The sequence below is a fragment of the Python bivittatus genome, unplaced genomic scaffold (genome assembly GCF_059951505.1).
Source record: "Python bivittatus isolate LINGU-HERP-01145 unplaced genomic scaffold, Pbiv_v1 ctg000590_np1212, whole genome shotgun sequence".
Classification (NCBI taxonomy): Eukaryota; Metazoa; Chordata; class Lepidosauria; order Squamata; family Pythonidae; genus Python; species Python bivittatus.
The window spans coordinates 12,708,892-12,731,614 of NW_028277086.1; the positions used below are offsets into that span (position 1 = coordinate 12,708,892).

The 22,723-nt window shown below is 40.7% G+C and overlaps 1 long non-coding RNA gene across 1 annotated transcript in view; it reads left to right on the forward strand.

Annotated features, from left to right (window-relative positions):
- The window catches only part of LOC112540972 (uncharacterized), a 32,765-nt gene extending 11,126 nt beyond the window's left edge, over positions 1-21,639 (forward strand). Inside the window, exons 2-3 of the long non-coding RNA XR_003085009.2 lie at positions 6,464-6,562; positions 12,288-21,639. This is a non-coding gene — a long non-coding RNA (uncharacterized LOC112540972). The remainder of the gene's footprint in view (positions 1-6,463; positions 6,563-12,287) is intronic.
- The last annotated feature ends 1,084 nt before the right edge of the window (positions 21,640-22,723 follow it).

Below are 22,723 nucleotides of genomic sequence, written 5' to 3' on the forward strand. Positions count from 1 at the left end.
GACATAGGGCATGTAAAAATGATTTTCTTTCTCTCTTCCTGCCCTGCCAGGTTCTGACAGTAAGCATTTCTAATCAGTATTTTTGCCTACTTTGGCTACGATGCTATTGCATTTCTCAAGATTGTGTTTCAGGAAAGGATCAAGTGTTTTTAAAGAAAAGCCAGTACAGGTAGTCCTCGCTTAACGACCACAATTGGGACCAGAATTCAGGTCACTAAGTGATGTGGTTGTTAAGGGAATCATTATGTGACCAGACCTGATTTTTATGGCAGTCATTAAGTGAATCATCCCCACTGATTTTGCTTGCTGGAATGTTTGGATTGGGAGTGTCTTCTATGAAATCTGGACTCAGATTCCAGTAACACAGTCATCCTTACTCAAAGGCTGTTCTTAGGAATTTGTCTCTTATATATTCCAAAAATGGAGAAATCTGCTGTGTAAACTCTGAATAAGAAATAGCCACCCTATTCTAGCCTAGAAAATTGGGTGAGTAACTGGTGTTCAGTAGAAAATAAAATCAAAATTAGATCTCTGCCTGAAAAAACTTTACACGAATAGGAGTATAAGCATCTTCAAGGTGCCTCAAGGGCCTGTCCAAAAACACATTGAACTTGGTCATTGAATTAAGCTATTCTCCAGGTTGCATATATTGAAATATAAACTAATCAAAAGACCTCCGTTCATCCAACAGACTAACCTACAATTGCCCCAGCCATGTTTAAAAGCAACCAAAGTTAGCAGTTGATGATGATGATGATATAGATAATAATTTATTAAACTTGTATGCTAGCCAACTCCTAATGACTCTGGGTGCCTCACAACAATCAAAGAAATTACAATAAAATCCATAAGAAATTTGGCAAACCCACCAGGCCAGATGGAATGAAGCGAGGGGTCTCTTTCTCCCTCACCAAAGGCCTGGGTGAAAAGCCAGGTCTTCACAGCCCTTCTGAATAGCAGCAGAGTGGGGGCCATCCAGATCTCAAGGGAACCTTGTTCCAGAAGGAAGCTGCAAGTTAAGAAAGTGACTCCCTGTCATAGACCAGGTGAACCCAGCCTTGGAAAACAAGATTGTTGACTGATGGTTACAAGATGGGGGAAATTGTTCATGGTTCTGTCGACTTGGATGATGATTGAATCCTGTTCTCTGCTGGCTTTCTCACTTCCCATCCTGCTGTGATATCTGAATGTCATATAGGAAGCATTTCCATAACAACACAGGGGGATGTGATAAACACAAAATGATGATTTTGCTGCAGGTCCAGGCAGTCAAAATCAGGAAGGAAGAAAATAAGAAGGGTTTTGTTTTTCTTGTCAGCCTCTTTTTCATCCAGACTCACGTTCTGTGGGGCAGATTTTGTTTTTAAAAGGCAATATAATATCAGCGCCTGTTAGAATAGGTGCATAATCAAGGTTTACAGTAACTAGTTAAAAAAAAACAAACCTGGCCTCATGAGGTCTTGGAGCATATATCTACAGTATATATCTTCTAGCGTTCCCTACTCCTCTGTAATTTTCTTTTGTTTTGTTTTATGGACATATCCTGAGACCTCCAAAGGCCAACATCTAACAGGACAAAGTATACAGTATATAGAAATAAACTGAAGATGTAGAAATCTCTTTGGAGATGGTGGTTTGCAAACTTAACCCATCCACCCTTGATTGCAGTTAGTTTTTCTTGCGCAGTGGCTTTTGTTGCCTACAGTCCAATACAGAGTTACAGCACAATCGTGTTTCTAATGGGATATGTGCATTGGGGGGGAGGGGAGAACCATCTTAGTCTGCATGTTAGTGTTGAATTTATTACAACATAAGCTTTTATGGATTTTTCCACTTAATCAGGATGCATAAATGTGAATCTGGAATAGAGTACCCTATTTTTCCGTTAATAAGACGCCCCCCACTTTTCCAACCCAAAATTAAGAAATCAATATTTTAAAGATAAAGCAGAACACATTTTTATTTAGTAATTAGGTAACATTTACATGATATGCTCAGTGGGAGGAGGTCCAAACTGTCTCTCTGCAGCTCTATTTCCATGCTCTTTTGCATAACTGATTACATTCAGTTTGAATTTTGCAGAGTAAGACATTCGCTTATTTATTTTTTTATTTTCCGACATCTTTATGGGCTCAGAATGCTCTGACATTACCGGTCCCTGTCACATCTGCACACTGCCTACACGCTCTCCACCTCCAACGGGATGTGTTCCAGTTGGTTTGTTCAGCATCAGCTGACGTCAGTTACATAAGGCTCGTGATTGGAGGAAGCCTGTTTGCAGGGACAAAGTATGGGCAGTTTTGCAACCGCGCGGTTCTCTCTTCGGCTTACTTCCTTGCATAAGACAACTTTCAATTTTTAGTGTAACGATTTTAGAAAAAAGTATCGTCTTATACATGGAAAAATACAGTATTTATAATTCTGGGATGAGGGGGAAGAATTGTAAACAGTGCAGTTAGAGGGAAATGGAATGTAGAGGATAGAGATGGTGCTAATTAACCTGAAAGTGGCTGTTCACAGAACAGTTGTTGAGTACAGGTAGTTCTTGCTTAGTGATTGCCTCATTTAGCAACCATTCGCAGTTACAATAGTGCTGAAAAAGTAACTTTAGGCTCAATCCTTGCATTTACGACCTTCACAAGTCTGTAAAGCAAAGGAAAGCTGAAGTAAGATCATAAGTCGCGATTTTACTTAGTGACCTCTTTGCTTAATAACCGAATTGCCCGTCCCAACGGTGGTTGCTAAACGAGGACTACCTGTATGAATTATGCTTGCAGCAGTAAACAGATTAACCCATAGAAGCTACGTTCTCAAGACATAATGAATCACAGAATAGCCAACCACATTTTATCTGGGTGTGTTATGTGACCCCAGTCCTGGTGATTAGGTTTTGTGTATCATGCGTGCCTATAAACATCAGTTAATTGAGTAAACCATGCTTCAGTTAACTATGGATGAATATGTCATTCAAATCCAAATCTAATGTGATATAAACATCTTTATAACAAAGTAATGCTGTAGAAATAGCTAAGGGGGAAAAAATTATGATGGGAGAAGGTTTCAAAGCCGTAAACTGTCACTTAACTGCCATAGCTGTATTTTGCTCGTGGTAAGTATGCAATTAAGTCTGGTACATCTTTTGATTGTTCCTCAGTCACTGTACTGACAATTCAGTGCTTCAGTCAAAACAGAACATTCATCTAAATGGATCAACAGCCTCCTTCTTGTCTAGAGAAAACCCTGTCTTGTGTTTCAACTCATAATTAAAATAAAGAATAAACAAAGATGCTAATAAATGGATGTCTGAGAGCAGTCCTGAATTCCCAAGAATCTTAAGAAGTGGATCCTGTAAATCTTAGTTTATTATCACTCAGCAGTTCTCAGACATGGTTCAAAACACTTGATAATTCTTAAGGGTGGTGGCAAAGCATTTTCCTGTACCATACCATGCCTTGTAGTACTGTTGCAACACAAATCCATTTTGTTCTACATGTGTTTTGTTGATTAGTTTCATATTCCATCACAAAATACAGTGCAGCAGTCTTAAGAGAGTATTACGTCTTTTTAAAAAAACATACTGCCTTTTTTTGCAAATTTGACAAAGTCACGTGTTTTTTTCAGGAAAAGAAAACTATGTGCTCGAATAAGAACATAAGATTTGTTACCTATGAATCTCAGGCTCTTGTTTAATTTGGTGTCTGCACCAGGGCTGTGCAACTTCTGTCTTCCAAAAGTAGAACCAAAGCCTGTTTAGGAGAGTTTTGGGACTAAGAGATGAAATAAGTGTATCTGCAAGGCTTAAGATACCCATTTTGTCCCTTAAAGCCCCTCAATTCCCATATTTTTGGCCCAACCACCAACAGGAGTCAGAAGCAGGAGGGTGATGGGTTGCTTAAGACTAGTAGGCTGTATTTTGCACCCCTGAATTACACGAACTAGAAGAAACTCTCTAGGGTTCAGACTAGAGCTTTTCCCACCTCTGTCTGGGGAAACCAGGAATTAAACTTGACACCTTCTGTGTGCAACACAGAAGTTCAACCATTAGCTACAGCCCTTTCTTTCATCCTGGAAACCATGGTGACCCCAAGGGTCGATGGGACTATCCAAGGGGTTGATGTTATTATTATTTGTAGTACTATTAGTTAAAGTAGCATTTATTAAATTATTTTCATATAATAAATGTTTGGTGGGGGTCGATGAACAATCTGAAACTTCATGAAGGGGGTCAATGAACAATCTTTCACGAACAATCTGAAACTTCCCACTCTACAGCATCCTGTTTTTGCAGTGGTCGCCACGTCCTTTCTTCAAGATCATCTCTGTGGCTCTCCACACTAAGTCATTCATATGTACCCTTTGGCCACTTCCAAATAAATGCAAGGCTATCAATATCTCATGCACATTTGCTTTTCTGAAATTGTCTTCTCCTTTAAAATAAATCTCAAAAGCACACTCTCTTTTCTTGAATTAAATGGGGCTCAACAGGAAAATCATCAGGTGCCTTTTTCTGTCCTGTAATTGATTGCAGCTTTAGATATGGCTACCTAAGGTGGGAGAAACAAGGAGCCCCCTCCTCCACTGGTAGGCCCTCCTTTGGTTTATTGTATCAGGAATCCCAGTCTGATTGACTAATTATGTGCCATCAAGTCATTTTTGACTCCTAGCGACCACACAGATAGATTTTCTCCACGACATGACGATCTATCCCTGACCTGATCATTCAGGTCTTCCAATGGTGCCCCCATTGCCACCGTAACTGAGTCCATCTACCTCGTGTCAGTCTATGGAAGCCAAAATCCAGAAATTCAGTTACAGATCTCAAAGTATTGATTTTAGAACAAAGGACCTTTACCAGCACAATTGAATGGGAACAAGCTGTGCTTACAGACCTGAAAAGGTTTCAGGTTATGCTATCTCAAGGACACTGGGTTCTAATAGAAGAGAATATCTGTAGCTCAGGGTGGAACATCATCAGATGTTCCTTAGTTCAGTAATGAAATGTCTGCAAGCAAACAACCAAGCTCAGAGAGCACCAAGATCTTCACCCAGTGGGTTCTTCATACTTTATAACTCTTAATTGATAGATGCTTGTAATCTGCCTCCCAAGGACCCCCATCTGCATAACTATCCTGTCTCTCCCTCCTCTTGCCCCCTGCCTTACTCTGTTTAAATCCCCCATCAGTCAAGCCACTCTATGCATCTGATGAAGTGATCTGCAGCTCACAAAAGCTTATTGCCTCAAATAAAACTGTTAGGCTCAGAAGGTGCTACCAGAAGCTTTCCAAACTTAGGTTTACTGCTCACCCTACATGTTGGCTCTTACATTCAAGCAAGAAAAAGAAAAAAAGCAAGACACAGTCGCTAATATCTTCTGTCATTGTGTTTCCTTGTACTTTGCATTTCTAACAGCAAAGCAAGCTTCATGCTTATGAAATCATGGTTCTTAGAAGAGATTGATTAATTTCTCATGCTCGTGTGTTCCTCACTCTAAGGCCAGAGATAGGAAAGTTCCTTAGCAAAATATATGCTTGCTTTTAAATAAATGAAAAGCAGCTATAATTGATTACAAGAGTGTGTGGGTGTTTTTTTACAAATTGATACTAACATTTTAAAGAAAGAAACTGGACAAAATGTAGGCATGTCTTTCTTTTAAATTAAAGCTGCAATTTCATATGCTTATGTAGAAGGAAGGCTGGTTGAACTTGGTCATACTTCTGAGAAGATTGTGCTGTATGTAAAATAATATTTATTTAGATATCTTTGCATCTTCAAGGTTCACTGTAGGTTTTTGTATCCTGATCCCATTTTTGCCTTTCAATTACCCTGTGAGTTAAGCTTAGGAGACTGAGGGTATTCAGTTGTATAACACAGGATTTTTTAATTAGGTTGTGGGAAGGCCAACAAAATCAGTTTTGGGGGGAAATTTTAGATCCCTATCTATTACTATATTCATATTGCAGAGGAAGTTAAAATATAATTTGTTTTTGGCTTAGCTTAGCATGGTCCAGGAACCCAGTCACTGCAGTAAATTTATAACATGGTCTGATAAAAGCGTCATAATAACATGGTCTGATAAAATCATGCAGCTGTTTGTAGGATGTCATGGCATAGATCACATTGTGCCCCCTTGCCCACATCAGACAATTATGATGGATCTGATCATGATTAAACAAGCCATGCCTTAGTGCAATAGATCTGTCGTTCTCTGTTCACAAGCATGTAACTGTCACACAGACAGTTATATGAGATCTTAACTGATTCATTGAAAGTGCTTTTCTGACAAATCACTTTATTCTGATGTAGCCTAACAGGTTCCCTAGAGGTCTGATAGCCTTCTGAAACGTAGTTTATTCCTGAGTAAGTAGCACCCTGTAATGATATGCTCAGGCCCAGAGTGACACGCACTGATCCACAAACGTATCCTCTCTTATCAGTTAAAAGAATATCCTCCTTATCATTTCAGACAGAAGCCATGGGTAAAAGATTGGAAACATCTCTGCCAGAGCAGCCTGGGAGATAAATTGGATCTGAAAGTGAAAGCAATCCAGCTGCTGAGTATTTTGTAACCTTTTTTTATTCTATTTCAATTACTCTTGTTGTGGAAAAAAAAAAACCTGGAGAAATTTGATTTCTGTTGAAGCTTTCCAGATCTATTAAGCTCTTTCATGTGTACCATGGCTGGGTTTGCATGACAGATACTGTATACCCAGTCATTTAAGGATTTAACAATTGCAGTGGAGAAGGTGTTAGACTGGCACCAGGGAGACCCAGGGTCTAGAGCAGTGTTTTTCAAACTTGGCAACTTGAAGATGTGTGGACATCAACTCCCAGAATTCCCCAGCCAGCATGAATTCTGGGAGTTGAAGTCCACACAACTTAAAGTTGCCAAGTTTGAAAGACATTGCCGTAGAGCTTCCTTAGCCACAGAAACTCACCAGATGTCCAGGCCAGTTACTCCCTTTCAGCCCAACTTACATCACAGCTATTCCTGTCCAGATTTTGTTTTAAAGCAGTAAACGTACAATATCTTATATGGCATTCCTCTGCATTCTGGAATGGATTCAGTTATGGCTCACATGGGCGCAAAATCTGATTCATAACCAAATTAGGATTTGCGAAACACGGTGGCAAAATTAAATCATTTAATTTGTCGATCTGTTATTTATAACTTACTATGAATTTTGTAGTTAAAAATAACTAGAGAGATTTGAAGGAAACACTTAAGCCGTTGAACATGGTTCACAGGAATCTCACCTAATGTTCTCATCTCAAAAGTCTGCAGCTTGAAGGCAACAGTCTTCATGCAGGCTTGTTACACAGCTGTAGTGCCTTAATGTCTAAACAACTGTGCCTCTGAGCACGTGCCAAGGAGCATTTCCTCTAGGACTTAACATCCAGATCCAAAGCTTTGCTTTGGATCTGGAAAAGAAAGAAAAAAATAGGGAGAAGGGCTACACAGGGAAAGGTAAGTGGAAGGAAACCTGGAATTTCAACAGCACATATTTGCATGCAGAAGTTTGCAGGTTGTACCCGGAACTCAGTTTTGAAACTTGATGACTATTTTTAAAATTTCAAGCAACCTTCTCCATCCTGGCGCTTTCCAGATATGTTGGGACTACAATTCCCATTGACCCCAGCCAGTTGGATCAGAGGGGGCAGGCAGAGGTTGTCAGGCCAATAGTTCTGGAGGTAACAGATTAGCAAAAGCAACCCAAAAGGAGTGCCCAAGACCAACTTGTAGCAACCAAGGGAGACACACCATAAAAGGCACATTGTATGAAGGGAGCATTTGTGAGGGCTGTTGCAATGACAACCACACTTTGTCAACTTGGGTTGCAAATTGCTCACCTGCAGCAGAGAAATGTGTCAACAGCTTTAAATAGACATGATGGGGATGTCAGGAATTGCAAATTGTGTATCCTGTTCTTTTTTCTTCCACCACTAGATGGCACAACATTCATTTAAAAATGAAAGCTCCCCCCCCCCCACTTATTTTTTTTAAGCTGCAAAAAGGATCTTGAAGTGCTGGGAGTTTGGCTATTTTCCAGCTTGTGATTTACAACATTTTGGGTTGCCTGACCGGTGTTGAGATGATGTAAAGCTTGTCTTCATTACTGTTATATCAGCACAATCGATGAGTGCCCTTGTTACAGGGGCTGATAGCTTAATTAGCAGCCTGAGATCAAATACACCTTATTTTGAGCACATCTCCCTTTTTTCCCCGTGTCTTTCTGAACTTCACGGGTAATAATAAAAGCTTGAATTGTTCTTTGTCCATAAACTTCCTGGCAATTTGTCTGTTCCTGGATGGTCTAGCAGTTTTCCTAAAGGAGCTGGTCATGGCCTGGGTGCCCTCCTAGACCAGTGTTTTTCAAACTTGGGAACTTTAAGATGTGTGGACTTCAACTCCCAGAATTCTGCTGGCTGGGGGATTCTGGGAGTTGAAGTCCACACATCTTAAAGTTGCCAAGTTTGAAAAACACTGGTCTAGACTCACAACTCCTGCTGGATAGGCAGAGAAGGATACAACTAGAGTAGGCCTTTTCTTAGCTTTGTCTGATGTGCCCAGTTGCAGCCTTTGCTGGGGAGAGAAGCCCTGGTGACAGGAACTCTTTCACTTCTCGCCTGGAGTATAGATTACTGCAATGCAGTCTACATAGGGCTGGCCTTGGAGACTATTTGCAAGCTATAAGGGATGCAAATTGCAGCAGCCTGCGTTATGCTGGGTGACAGCCACTATACACACACAAGCCCAGGGTGGCAAGCTCTGTGTTGGCTACTAGTAGTATCCTTCCGATTGCTAGTTTTGACTTCTAGAGCTCGATCTGGTTTGGTGCCAGTTACTTGCAGGACTGCCTACTTCAAACAGAACCTACCTGTCTGGTTTGCACATTCCAACTGGGTATGTTGAAGGGAGACCTACATGGGTTCATTGGAGGGTGGATCAAGGAATCAGTGTTGTCGCCCAGGGCCCCAACCCTCCGGAATAGCCCCCCACCCTACCCCGAGATACGGATTCCAGTTATTCAGAAAGGCAGTAAAGACTGAATTGTTTTCACTGCCTTTAATACTTAAATTTAAAAGTGGGAGAGGTTGCCATGCAATTTTTGCAATGGTTATTTTTGTTCTTTATTTTTCCTCCCTTGGTGGTTGTCACTCTAGCAATTCTTAATACATCCTGCAAACTGTCATAAGCCTGTGGGAGTTGGCTGTATAAAAGGGAAATAAAGAATTAGGGTGCTGCCTGGGGGTAATGGACATTGTGGCCAACACATTTGGAGGGCACCAGTTGAGAGCAAGCTGCTTTAGCAAAGGAATCTTGTTACCCATGATGCAAAAGAGACTTGTTATCACCTCATTCGCTTGCCAGAGCAAAGGAGAAACCATCAGAGGTCTTTGCCCCTGCTCCAAATGAAGTCTTGAAGTTGAGTTCCTTTGCATTTCTTCCCTATGACATCGCTGCCTCTGTGCCTACGATGCGCTAAAGGAGTGCTGATGAATATTATAGGTCTGGAAGTTACTGTGGATGATCTGAAGGGATACCTAACATTTTCCCAGGATTGTATATCACAAGGCATGGGTGAATGCATGGAGGTGGACAAGCCCTCCATCACTTAGGCTGCCTTTATTGATCTTTCAATTGAGGAAATGTCTGCAGAACTTCAGGGTCCTGAGAGACACTAACAGAAAGCCAGCATTACTGTTGGGAAGGACAGCAGGTAGTCCTTTCTGCACACTGGGGAAATACTTGAAGACAGATTTGCTGCTGGAAGATGTAGGGGACTAATAAGTTTTTGGAGAAAAAGGTGGTCTACAGTGACTTATCATCTCCAGCATCAGAGACAGTAAGGTTCTGAGAACCAGTTGCTGGGGAGCGCGCAAGTGGAGTGATGCTATTGCATATTAACTTTCCAAGAGTGTTTCCTGGTGATACTTGGCTGGCCACTCTAGGGAGAAAATGCTAGATAAATGAGAATGGAGAAATATGACAAATAGATAATGCTTCAGTCGGATTCTCTTTTGTTCTTTGGTGTCTTATGTTAGAGGAATTGGCTGTACAGCAAAACTGCAATTTATCGGACCTTGCTACAATGGACTTTGCAAACAATGGACCAAATTCCATGGCAGTTTACATCTTTTGCATAATGAGATCATTGCACAAATGTCATAAATATTTGCCTCTTGCCACTTGCACAATGATGTCATTACCCAATGATACTATTCTCATTACTCCATTATGTGAATGACACGTGATGCAAATGACATCATTAGTACCACTGGCATGATGCCAACATCATACAATGGGATAAAATTCCCTCAATAATTTAGCCTCCAATTTTATAAATTACAGAACTCTCTTCTCCCCATTTAGTCCATTAGGACGAGTTCCTATATTCACATGCCATGCTAGTCAACGGCATTTTAGCCTAACCCATGGCGCAAATCCATTCTGTATAGTTAGTTTATACTTTAGAGGGTACTGTGAATGCAGAAACTACGTTGAGTAACCCATAGTTTAATTAAACATGGGTAGGCATGCCAGGCGCTTCTCACTGGCTGTGTTCTCATAGCACGTTTAACCTGGTTAGAGAATTAACAATTTTCTGGATTATACATAAATTATCAAATGACCTGAGATCACCCAATACGTTAAGCCATCTCCCCCATCTCTAAGCCAGGTGAAAATTCATCAGGTTTAATATGTTGTACAAATGCAGCCACTAGAGTTGATGTATCACTGATCAGTTAAAGTATATTGTATGAACGCAGACGTTAGGTATCCTGTAGCTGTTTTTTAACGGATGATCATAGTGCTGGTGGTCAGAATAAAGATGGAAGCAATAAAGGAAAAACAAGGACGGATGAGGAAAACATTGTCTGGATTAGATTCCACCCTTGCCAATAAAAATCCGTGGAGTGACTCAGGATGATTGTATGACAAAGGACTCTCTTCAAAAACACCCACCAGACAAGTTTTATCAGCAAGAGATTTAGTGTTCCTGTTCCCATAACATGCTTAATTGGGTCAATTAATCCCATCCTTTAACTACAGGGAGTTACAGTTAACCTAAAACAGACCCAGTGATGCACAAGGTCAAACTACTTCCACCCAGTTGTATGGAAAGAACACCACAAAAGGGAGCAACGTAAGCCTAAAATTTGGCCTGGATTACTGCAATGTGCTTTACGTGGGGCTGCCTTTGAAGACCACTTGGAAGCTACAGCAGAATGAAGCAGTGTGAATAATGAAGGGTCTGGTAGGGACACCCTGTGATGAAAGTTGAACTGGTTGTCAGTGGGCTTCCAGGTATAATTCCAGTATCGGTGGTCACCTAGAGCACCTTATATGGCACAGGCCTGGGATCTTTGTGGGACAGTCTCTGATTGTCTCTCCTCATGCCACAAGGTCTTACAGTGTCAGTGTGCTCCAGGTTCCATCAATAAAACAATGCCATCATCTAGGGCAGTGTTTCTCAACCTTGGCAACTTGAGGATGTGTGGACTTCAACTCCCAGAATTCCTCAGCCAGTCTTGCTAGTTGGGGAATTCTGGGAGTTGAAGTCCACACACCTACAAGTTGCCAAGGTTGAGAAATACTGCTCTAGGGCATGGAAAGCATGCCTTTTGTATTGTCATACCTGCCCTATGGAATAGCATCCTCCTGACCCTGCCAGCTTGCTTTTATTTTTATTTACACACACACAGACACACACAATTTTTATTAAAGATTTTTTTTAAAAACAAAAGAAAGATAAAAACTAATGCAAACTAATATAAAGTAAGAAAAAGAAAGAAATCAAAGAAAATGCTAAAAGCGTAAGAAAGGGAAAAAAGGAAAAGAAAATTAGAAAAGAAAAAAAGATACAAAGAAATAGCTTCCTATTCTTCTTCCTATATTCTTTATAGCAGTATAAGTACAATTATAAATTGACTTCTTACTCTATGGTTACAACATAACTCTCTTCTTTCTATAATCTATCCTGTCTAATCATCAAAACCATAAATCATACGCTCATTTTTTTTCTGTTTCACGCAAAAAGTCTATAAGGGGTTTCCAGCCAGCAATAAACGTGATATTGTCTTTTCTCTGATCAAAGAAGTACCCTGCCAGTTTTTCATACGGCCTTGAAGACGCGGTTTGTTTGTTCGGTTTTCTTCCCCAAGCCTTGGGCCAGGATGCTGCATAAACCTGAGTGTGCTTCAGAGTTAATTGTCCCCAGAATGTTTTGTTTTTGTTGAAATTTCATATTGCACTTACCAGGTGAAATGTTATTTTGCATTTACAGAAGCTCTCCAGAGTCACATAGTAAGTGGGTGGTCTTAAACATGGAAGAAAGAAGCAACAAACTAGATCAATGAAACCACACGGGCCTACAGAAGAGCAAAACTGCACCCCACTAGGAGTTTTCTGCAACACCCCGTAGCAGCCACCTGCTCTGCCGAAGAGGTCAACATTTATCCCCTTTATCAGTTAACATTTGAATGAAGAAGTGGCTTGAAGCATCGGCCTGCAGTCCAGGGTTCAGGAACGTCTCAAATTGTAGAAGCCACGCTGGTGTCGTACTGATATCATAACGTCACTAAGCAAGTGACATGAGCGAAGCAATTTGCAGCAAGCGGCCTTAGGGAATTTGAAACTGTGGGGTATTTGGTGAACCCATGAGGAGGTCCAACACAGAGTAAATTCCATGAACCATCAAGATTTGTACAAGCTGCCGTCAAATAGATACAATATGCACATCACTGCCAGAAAAATGGCAACCACACATTTTGTTTCTCCCTCTGGCACAATTGAATGCCTTTCCAATTTTGACAAGATCATTTATTTATATGTGGCCTTACTCCATATGAATGCATGGCAGTGTGAAATAAAAAACTGAAATTATCAAATCAGAAAAACAGAATAGTACAGAAATAATAATCCTGAAAACTGTCAAAACCTTTCAGAAGTGATTACTGTAAAGCTAGAAAGAGTACAAATATTAGGCATACTGCTGGCAGATCATGGAGGATAATTTTCCCTGAAAGGTGATTATGGACAAATCAATTAAATTCATATTTGATTCTGGACTAAAACAACATTTCATATAAATCCAATCCAGATATTTTGTTTTGATACTGTATATATTTATTGTTTGCTGATGATAAACACCCTTGTTTGTCTGGGGACAAGCACCATTAGAACGATAAGAATATAATGAGGTTGGGTGTAGAGTGAATATAAATAAGACACGATAGAATGTTGAGGCTGCGCTGACAAGTCCTTCAAGAAAGATATCATCTTCTGGAATGGTTTCTGACCAGAACTTCCTCCATGAGAATTGATCAGTGACATGGTGAAGTGGATAGATCAAGTGTCTTTCCTGCCTGTTCCCAGAACTTCCTACTTATCAGTAGGATAAGAGAAAAAGGCCCTAAGTTTGGATCCGTGTTTCCAGCAAACAAGGAGAACTTGATGCTAGCGGAAAAAACGGCCCAACTATCAAACGAAATTCCTGCAGTTAGCCCTTTAAAAGAAGCTTCAGGAACTTGTTTTAGGAATAGGTTCTTTAAGAGAGAGTTCATGTATCGACTTCTGCTTTTTGAGTCTGTACCTCTCAGAGGCAAGTGCCTAGCTGCGTTAAGCATCATAATTTGCCAGTGCAAAGATAACACACTTGGCATAGCTTAAAAAATTAATTATATAGAGAATGTATAGTTAAAAAAAGGAAAAGAAAAGAAGACTTTGAGTCAAGCTTGACTCCTGGAGATGGCATCCGTGTGCTTTTCTTCATAGTGTTATGGATTGCCAATGCTTTCTTTTGGGATGTTGCTTCCAGTTTCCCAGTCTGGCCTTAGAATTCTCAGATGGTCCCCCATCAGGTCCAATGATGTTTAGCTTCTGAAATCAGGTAAGGTTGACTAGGTGCAACTACCAGTTAAAACAAAGGATGTTGTTTTATTAGGCTTACTTACTACATCAAGAAATATTTAGAGTACAGCACCTTTGTTAGAGTTGGTTTCAAGGGTTGGCTTCATCTGGAGCCACAGAGAAGCAGACAACCAGTGACTGCTTATGGACAATACTGATGACAGTTGCTGAAACACCTCCTAACTCCTGTTTGCTTTCTCTCACTTCATTGGTGTACCTGTCTCTTGGCCCAGGGCTGCTCGACTTTTTTACCTGTGCTCATTCTCTCTGCCCTTTGCCTCCCTTGAGATAGTCTGATGTGTACATGAGTCGCAGGTTGTGTCCCCTGAAGTCATGACACGTTTCATTATTTAGCACCTTGCCCTTCTATGGACTCCAGCCACTCTTAGCCTTTGTCCAGACATTCTTGGCTTTGCTCCCACCCAGTCTTGTTCAGCCTCTAAGAGATGATGCCTCTGGAAGACAAAAACAATCCGTTTTTGCCCTGGGGAATATCCATCTAACGTAACCATTCAGATACCTGCTGCCTCCACTGTCAAGACATCGTGGAAGTGTCTTTACTGCTTTCTGTTCACCAAAATCTCTCCAGAGAGTCTAAAATGTGTTTAAGAGTAAGAACTCCCATGAGAATAAACTCACTGTGTAGTGCTGACCACTATGACATGAAGCTATCAGAAAATTGGTTACATACTTCATATTCTATCCCAGAAAACTTCTGGAAACTATAGTTTTCAGAATGTGGAATGCAATAGACAGCATTCCCACAGTTTTTGCATAGTTTTTTGTTTGCCAAAGGAAGAATTCCTTTGGTGAATTGATCTGAATTAATTTCTCATGCATCTTTAACTAGGCAACTTCCCCTGTGGATAGAAATCTTTAGCCTTTTTGTAACCGATGGCAGCAGAAGCCAACTTCTGATAAAGGCTTAGATTTGGGTCTATCACTGTCCCATTCCCCCCAGATCTGCATTTGTAGTAAGGTTGCAGAGGTCTTGAGAAAAAGGAGGTGTGACCCTCTAGAAAATATCTGAAATTCATAGGGAAATTGCTTTTGTGTGTGAGAGAGAGAACTGGATGGTTCTGAGGATTCTGTGACAATTTTGTACAAAAATCTGTCAGCATGACAGGATCAGAAATAGAACAGAGATACAATTTGTTCAGTGTGCAGAAAATATTTATTTATTGTTCCTGACATGTGCACTCCCAGTACACATTCTGTCTCTCAAAACATATGAGGATAGATCCCAATAAAACATTATTAACTGAGATGAAGCAGCATTTGGCATTGGGGGAATAGTCTTCTTAAGGCCCAAACCAAGAAACTCTGGTTACAATTGCCATTTGTATTCTCCGGAAAGCGTGCCTAGTAAAAATCACCAAAACATTCATCATTGCTTTGGAATGGCACCTGTGCTTTCTCTTTTCCAGTGCACTGAGAACACAACTGGTTTTTGTGAATCTACATGCATACTTTTTAGCTATTTCATTATTTGGAAACATTTTTCATACTGTGTAGCTTTGTATTCATTCGCTGTTCAATTCAGGCAATTTGGTTAATTCAGATGGCATTGTTTCAATTAAGCCTTGGTTCAGGGTTAGCGTGTTGCATATGTAGGAAATAGTATAAACCAGGGGTTCTCAAACTGGCCCTCTTGAAATGGCTAGCAAACTGTGAAGAATTCTCCAAACTATGGTGGATACAGACATTTTTTAAAACTAGAACTATCTTTAATTGAGTTTGGATAAGTGTGCTGTATTCAGACAGCCCAAATGTGGAACTATTTGAAAAGGTGGAGTTACAGATAGGAAAGGTAACTCCATGGCACAGATTTTGGAGAAAATAGCTACCGGGAAGTGATTCTGCACAGTAACACCGAGATGGAAACGGAGAGGCACAGAGACTGCATTCACATCATATGGATAGCAGGTTACTAAATTAACCCACTGAACATGAACTAATCAAACGTTTGGAGTCACACAACATACTGAACTATATAAAAAAATGCTAGCCAGGTACAATCTGAACAAACTGAACAAACTCCCTGTGCAAAACAAGCGACACAAATCTCTCTGAGTTAACCAAAAGTAAAAAGTTTACTGGAAGCGTTTGCAAAGGCTGGTGGGCCTCACAGTGTGCAAGCGGGAAGCCACGCCCACATACAAACTCCGACATAATTATATACATTCCCGATCGCAAGTCCCTCCCCTTTTCCCCATTGGCTAAGGTACTCAGGGTGTACACTCTTTCCGGCCGCTCTATGATTTTTCCCTGGTCCCTCCCACCTCATCCATTGCATCTATGGTAATTTTCTCAAGGTTTCAGCTAATTTGCATTATACTGATAAAGACTGCCCCAGATTAAATCAATTTAAATTTACATTGTCCCTCACAAAGAGGCAACTTCCTCTCCATCTGCCACTATTTGATAACCATAACACTTAACACGACTTCCTTATCTCTCACATCCCTTATGATTTAAGGGAGAAAAGACAGTATACACCTAAAGAGACTGGAAGAAACAGACTTGCCTCATGTTAATGTTGAAAGATAATAGCTTGAAGCTCACAAAACTTTTGTTCCAGGGGAGGATGAAAGTTTTGAAACTGAACGTTTTCAGATTGGATTTCAAGAAGCCATTCTTTGAAGAGACCTGCAAAAATCATATTGAAGGCAATTTACTTGGAATAACAGAGTTGTAAAATATTGGGTTATGGGACTACTAGAGCATCTCTACGCTAATAGTCCCATAATCCAATATTTGGACAGAGTTCATGGTTTGATGTTTCAACTAAATGTTGTGGGATATACAAACTTAAAACTAAACATCCGTTACCTCTGGGCTGCTAACAAATGCTCTGGTGGCATTCCTCCCCACTACTGTATTTGTATTTAAATAGCAATAGTTATTTTAAAATGTGTATCTATACATAGAATTTGGGTGTGCTTGCCTTCAAGGATGCGGCCTTCAAGTCAGCCCTGACTCTTGGCCTCTGCCTGGACAAGTTCCTGCAGTTTTCTTGGCAACATTTTCTGAAGTGGCTTATTTATTTATTTATATGTCACATTTATAGAGCCCCCCAACTCACACCAAGCAACTCTGGGCTGCTTTTCTTACCACTGCCTTCATCTTAGGGCTGAGACAGTGACTGGCCCAAGGTCACCCAGCGGTCTTTGGGTCTAAGGCAGGACTAGGATCCACCTTTTTCTGGTTTTTAGTCTGGTGCCTTTAATCACTACATCCAACTGGATCCACACATATAGATGAACAAAAGCACATTTGTACCCTCTTTCATTCCCTTGCGTCTGATGCCTTTTTTCTTTTCTGCCGGCGCAGAAGCGGCCACAAAATAAATATATTAAATCATTGTCCAGTTGAACTCAGAGGAATTTATTTATTTATTTATTTATTTATCAAATTTATGTGGCTGTCCGTCTCACAAATGGGGCTCTGGGCTCCGTATAATAAAAACAACAGTTAAAACATTCTTGAAAAACCATTAAAAAACCATTCGGCATAAACAGAAACAAGATCATGGGAGAATGTGTCAGAATCTTACACATAATGCAATCATTAATCGTGAATTAATACAAATTAATCTTGTTAAGTGGCATTGCAAAGTTAGGATTGTAAGTTGAGCTGTTCTGCACTAATCAGGCCTCACCTTAGGTACAGTGTCCAGTTCTGGGAAACATACTTGAAGGATTCAGATGATCTCATGGGGGTTATGAGAGAGGTCATGAGGATGAAATTGGAAGTACTGGGTTTGTTTAAATTTGAGAAGTCCGAAGGAGGATGTAATAGCAATTTTCAGGCACCTGAAAAGATCTCATGGAGAAGAAGGTCATGATCTGTTTCTTATCATCCCCAAGTGTGGGACAAGACACAGAATAAAGGTCTTAAAGGCCAATTCCAGTTAAATGTTAGGAAAAACTTGGTGACAGTAAGAGCAGCTTGATAGTGGAGTCAACTGTATAAGGGAGATGCACTCCCCTTAAAGTGTTTTAATTTGGATTCCTTTAGTGAGCAAGAGATTAAAGATGGAAACATTCTATATATCTGTGTGACCATTCTTGACAACAGGAATCTGTTGTCCTTGAGCAAGGATTGATGAAGCAGTTGCTATAACTACTTCTGCTGCAGAGAGAAAGGAGATTTATTTATAGGAAATACATTATGGGGATAAGCAAAGGTTAGCACCCCGTTAACTACCTCCTAGTGGGAGGCAAATCAGTAAGTGTGTGTGCCATGTGGTGTCTGCCTGGGAAGAGAGACAGAAGGAAGTGATCTCAGATTAGGGAGCTCTTAGATAAGGCAGGCAGGCAGGCAGAGTGATAGACAAAGAGGGGGCACAGAGTAATTCTTTAATTTTCTATCCTCACCCAACTGCCCCCTTGTGCTCAATAGGCCATGATGTACTAAAGAGTTAGTGCCATTGAATTTGCACCATTGGATGTGATGGTCCAAACCAGTGTTTCTCAACCTCAGCAACTTGAAGATGCTGGAAGGGGAATTCTGGGAATTGAAGTCCACACATCTTCAAGTTGAGGAACACTGGTCTACGTAGTCCGTTTCAACTGTATGATATGTATATGGAGACAAACAGCATGCCTTCTCCTTCTGGTGTGGTCCTCTAAGAATTCAAAAGTGGGGTGGGCAATATCTGTGTAACCTTGAAGTCAGGTTGTTATGACTACGCTCCCTGAAATGGTAATTTGAGTGCAAATTGAGCCAAGAAATTGAGTGATGTTCAGCTCAAACTGATAAAACTGTTGAATTCTCTCTTCTGGGGTCTTGGATGAATGAAGTTTAACTAGCTTTTAAAAAAAAGTTAATGGGAAACACATCCACGGAGCCCTCATTCTCACTACAAACGTCAGGCCAGAAGCCAAACAAAATACTACTTGGGGTTTTCTCAGCTTTCTCAGTGTGTTTTTACATTTCCCCCCTCTCAAATGCTAGTCTGGAGGCATACTTCTGCTGCTCAGCAGGAGGGGGAAGAGTTTAAATGAAATATTATATTTGGTTCTCCTTTAAATAACAGCCAAGTTAAGTGCTTGAGATATAACGGTGGTTTCCCAATTGTGTTTTAGGGGACTCTTAGATTTCTCAATGGGAAGATCAGTCAAGTAAGCTAAGATTCCCTAAAAGATAAATGACCTGCTATGAGTTCTCCACGGCAGCACGATGTGGTTTTATGTATCATGATACAAGAGGAGACCTAACCTGTCCAGTGCAGTATTTGCACTGGCTATAGGTTCTTATAACCCTCAGAATTCTCCATAGGATATGCAGGTGATGTTCTAGCAAGCACAATGGCTACTATTCCATTTGCATTTGACTATAAAATTATCATTTTCTCCATTTTCAAATCACTACACATATTAGGGCCTGTCCCTACAGTCAAGTTACAAGGCTACCCACTAATGCTCTGCAGCAGTTCAGATTTGAAGGGCAAAAATCTGATCTGCAGCGCAGGGCACCTGTGTTCACGTGGCACCTGTCGGAAGCACCTTAAATCAGGTGTGTCTTTTCCTGGGTTTGCAAGGCTGCTTCCCACAGCTGCAGTGCAATTCCAGGAAAAGATGCACTTGGGTTAAGGTATCCCTGTGTACCCAAGTGTGCTCTGAACCACATTTTGCCTTCAAATCTGGATTGAGGCTCAGCCGTGCTACATACTCACCCTTGAGTAGCCAGAAAACAATACCAGCAGGCAGATAGGCTGTCCTCATTGCTAACCCCCATCCTCAATGGCAGATGCTCCAGGTTCAGCAGCATAGTTAGTCTAAGACTAGTTAAAGACCTGTGCGCCTTCATCAAACCAATCCTTTTCCTTAGCATATTATGTGAATGCAACCATTATCACACTGAATTCTGGCGAACGTCTCATAGTGGACGTAACAAGAGGAAAAGAAGGGTGTAGTTGGCTGAGCTTGAAGTGTTTTATCTGTGCAATATTAAACCATGATTCTCTCTATAGATTAACTATATCCCATACTTCTCATCTTTCGCTAACTGATGTCCTCCAGATTTCCAGCAAGGGCATGGTGGCTAGAAATTCTGGAAGCTTCGCACCAGATTTGAGAAGGTTGGTTTTTAAAAACTCAACACTTGCCATGGTGTCCATTTCATCATAACACTGGGAGTAGAAACCTTTCTGAACCACCTCTGAATTTGGGGTGGAAGGAGCTGTTTTGGAGCAGAATTCCTCCTTCTTGAGGGTAAGGTTCCAGTCAATGGGGACAGGAAGAGGTTGAGACCAAGGCCCCCACCCCCCAGTTACCCTTTCCCCACTCCTAGTTAGCATAAATGTAAGACCATTGGGAGAAGTCATCCATCAGTGGAGGGTCAGACATCACTATGCTGATGGAACCTAGTTCTATATCACAACCTGAGGTCAAACAGGTGATGCAGTTGAGACCCTGTCCTGATGCCTGGAAGCTGTTAGGGTCTGGATGAACAGAATAAATCTTAACCAACAAGGTGGAATGGCTGTAGGTCAGGAAGCCATCTGCTTCCTGGGATATTCCATCCATAGTTTTAGATGGGCTTGCAGTTCCCTCTTTGGAACAGTTTTGTAATCTGGAAGTCTTCTTAAGTCACAGTTCCTTATCAACAAGCAGGTGGCAGAAGTGGCAAGGAGTGCCTTGCACAACCACTAATTGGCAGCAAAATATGCCGAGAACTTCAACAACTGCCATCTAGTAGTCATCTGAATTTATGCATCCTGGATCTGGTTGCTCTAGTTCTGGTCAGACTTTGGGGTCAAGTTCAAAATCCTGGTGAAATGTTTTGGGAATGAGAAAGCAGACCTTTAAAGAAACTTCTACCTGCCTTGTTAATGACAAGCTAACCCCCTAAATGCCTGTTTTGAAAAGCTTTACTATTTGTTGTATTTATTTATTTTTCTTGCTTTCTCCTTCAGCTGAAAAAGAAATCAGATTGTACCAGTAGAGGGAGCTTTCATCTTGCAAATCTCAGGAAGGACAATTTTTAAAAAGGGAGTCCTAAAGTCAATAAGCATCTTGATGCAAAGATGGGGTCAGACCTGTAAGCTAGCCCAAAGTCTTGGCAGGATAGCCAAAGAATAGGCAGCTTGTTTGAACCAGCCTGGGCCATGCCATTTAATCAGAAAAAAATGGGGGAGGGATAAAGAAAAGGTGGGGGGGCACTTCCCTTAGCCCCTCAACCTCAGCTCTGGTGGTGGCCTTCCTTAATGGACCATAGTTCCCAGGAGTCCTAGCCAATAATGAAGGATGCTAAGAACAATAACTTAGCAACATCTGGAAATCCACCCAATCCTGTTCCTGAGCTTGCCACCTGTTCTGTATTTCAAGGAATTGTTCTTTATTTAGGATTAAAATGTTTTCAAACGAAGAAGGAATACAGTTTCCTTTTGTGGAGACTGGAGAGTGCATAAATGCAACAAGAACGTAGTTTTATTTTCACCTGCTACCTCAATGATGATGTAGCTTTTGGTTTAAGTGATTCATAAGGAGAACCTCTGAACACTCCGTAAGATCATTCATCTTAGTGACTGGCTTTGTGGCTTTGTTATGTTAAGTTCAGTGGGACTTTATTCGGGTGCTGTACGTTAATTCTCGAAACAACTTAGAAAGAGGGATATAGCCATGTCAAATAAACACATGTTTTACATTGCCGTGTATTGGAATAAAGTATTAGTCATGTTCTGACACTTATATTCTAGATTTAAACCTTTCAAGAAGGTCCCTTCTTTTCAAATGGTAAACCTGATCATGGGGGGTGGGGGTGGGGGTGGGGGTGGGCATTGATCTAAGGCTGTGCTGGAAATTCAGAAATGTAATGAGATTTCTAATGAACCATGTTGAGTGCAGGTCTCACCTCATTATCAAGTTATTAACTGACTTTAGGAAAAGTGCGGCTGTTTCCTTAGCCTATTTCTCCTGCCTGCAGTAGGAAAGTAATTATATCAAGGAAAAGTGACTTTTTTGTGACTAGAATCTTCTCCCACCATGAACCTCTCATTAAATGTATGTATTTAATATGCAGGAGAGGGTCATCTCCTGTTTGGCCCCCAGGATTTAGGAAAATGACCAAACTCCATCTCTTTCACTATGTCTGAGTTGCTAGTTGAACCAAATTTTGATTTTAACAGTACTGGGTTTTTAATTTGACTTGACTTTAATCATTATTTTTATTCTTACTTTTTATAATTTGTATCTTTCATTGAGCAAACTGCTTTGAGTATCCTGCAGACAGAAAAGCAAGATATAAGTTGAATAAATAAAAATATAAAATATTTAAAAATAATTAACAATATTCTCAAACCCTAGGGGATTAAGGGCATGGCAGAGACTTAGTTATAACCCTTCATTATGAAAGGTTGATGATGATGATTTTGCTTTTGCTTCCTTTGGGGGGGGGGGTGAGTTTTTTTTTTAAAAGAAACTGAAATTGTTGTGTTAACTAAGTTGTAAGAGCAGGATATTTGTTTTAATTGCGGGGTTTTTTTTAAACATGGAAAGTGGTGTGACGATTTTCAGTGGGTGGTTTTGGGGGCAGAAGGCCATTGCTCTACACCAGTGTTGTCCAAACTTGGCCACTTTAAGATGAGTGGACTTCAACTCCCAGAATTCCCCAGCCAGCATGGCTGGCTGGGGAATTCTGGGAGTTGAAGTCCATTCATCTTAAAGTGGCCAGGTTTGGACAACACTGCTCTACACAAAAATGGGATGAAAGGACACTTACAAAAGTGCTAAAATGATATCCTTATTACAGTTGGAATGAAGGATGTTGGTGTCTCTAAGTTTCAAAATGTTTTTTTCTATATCT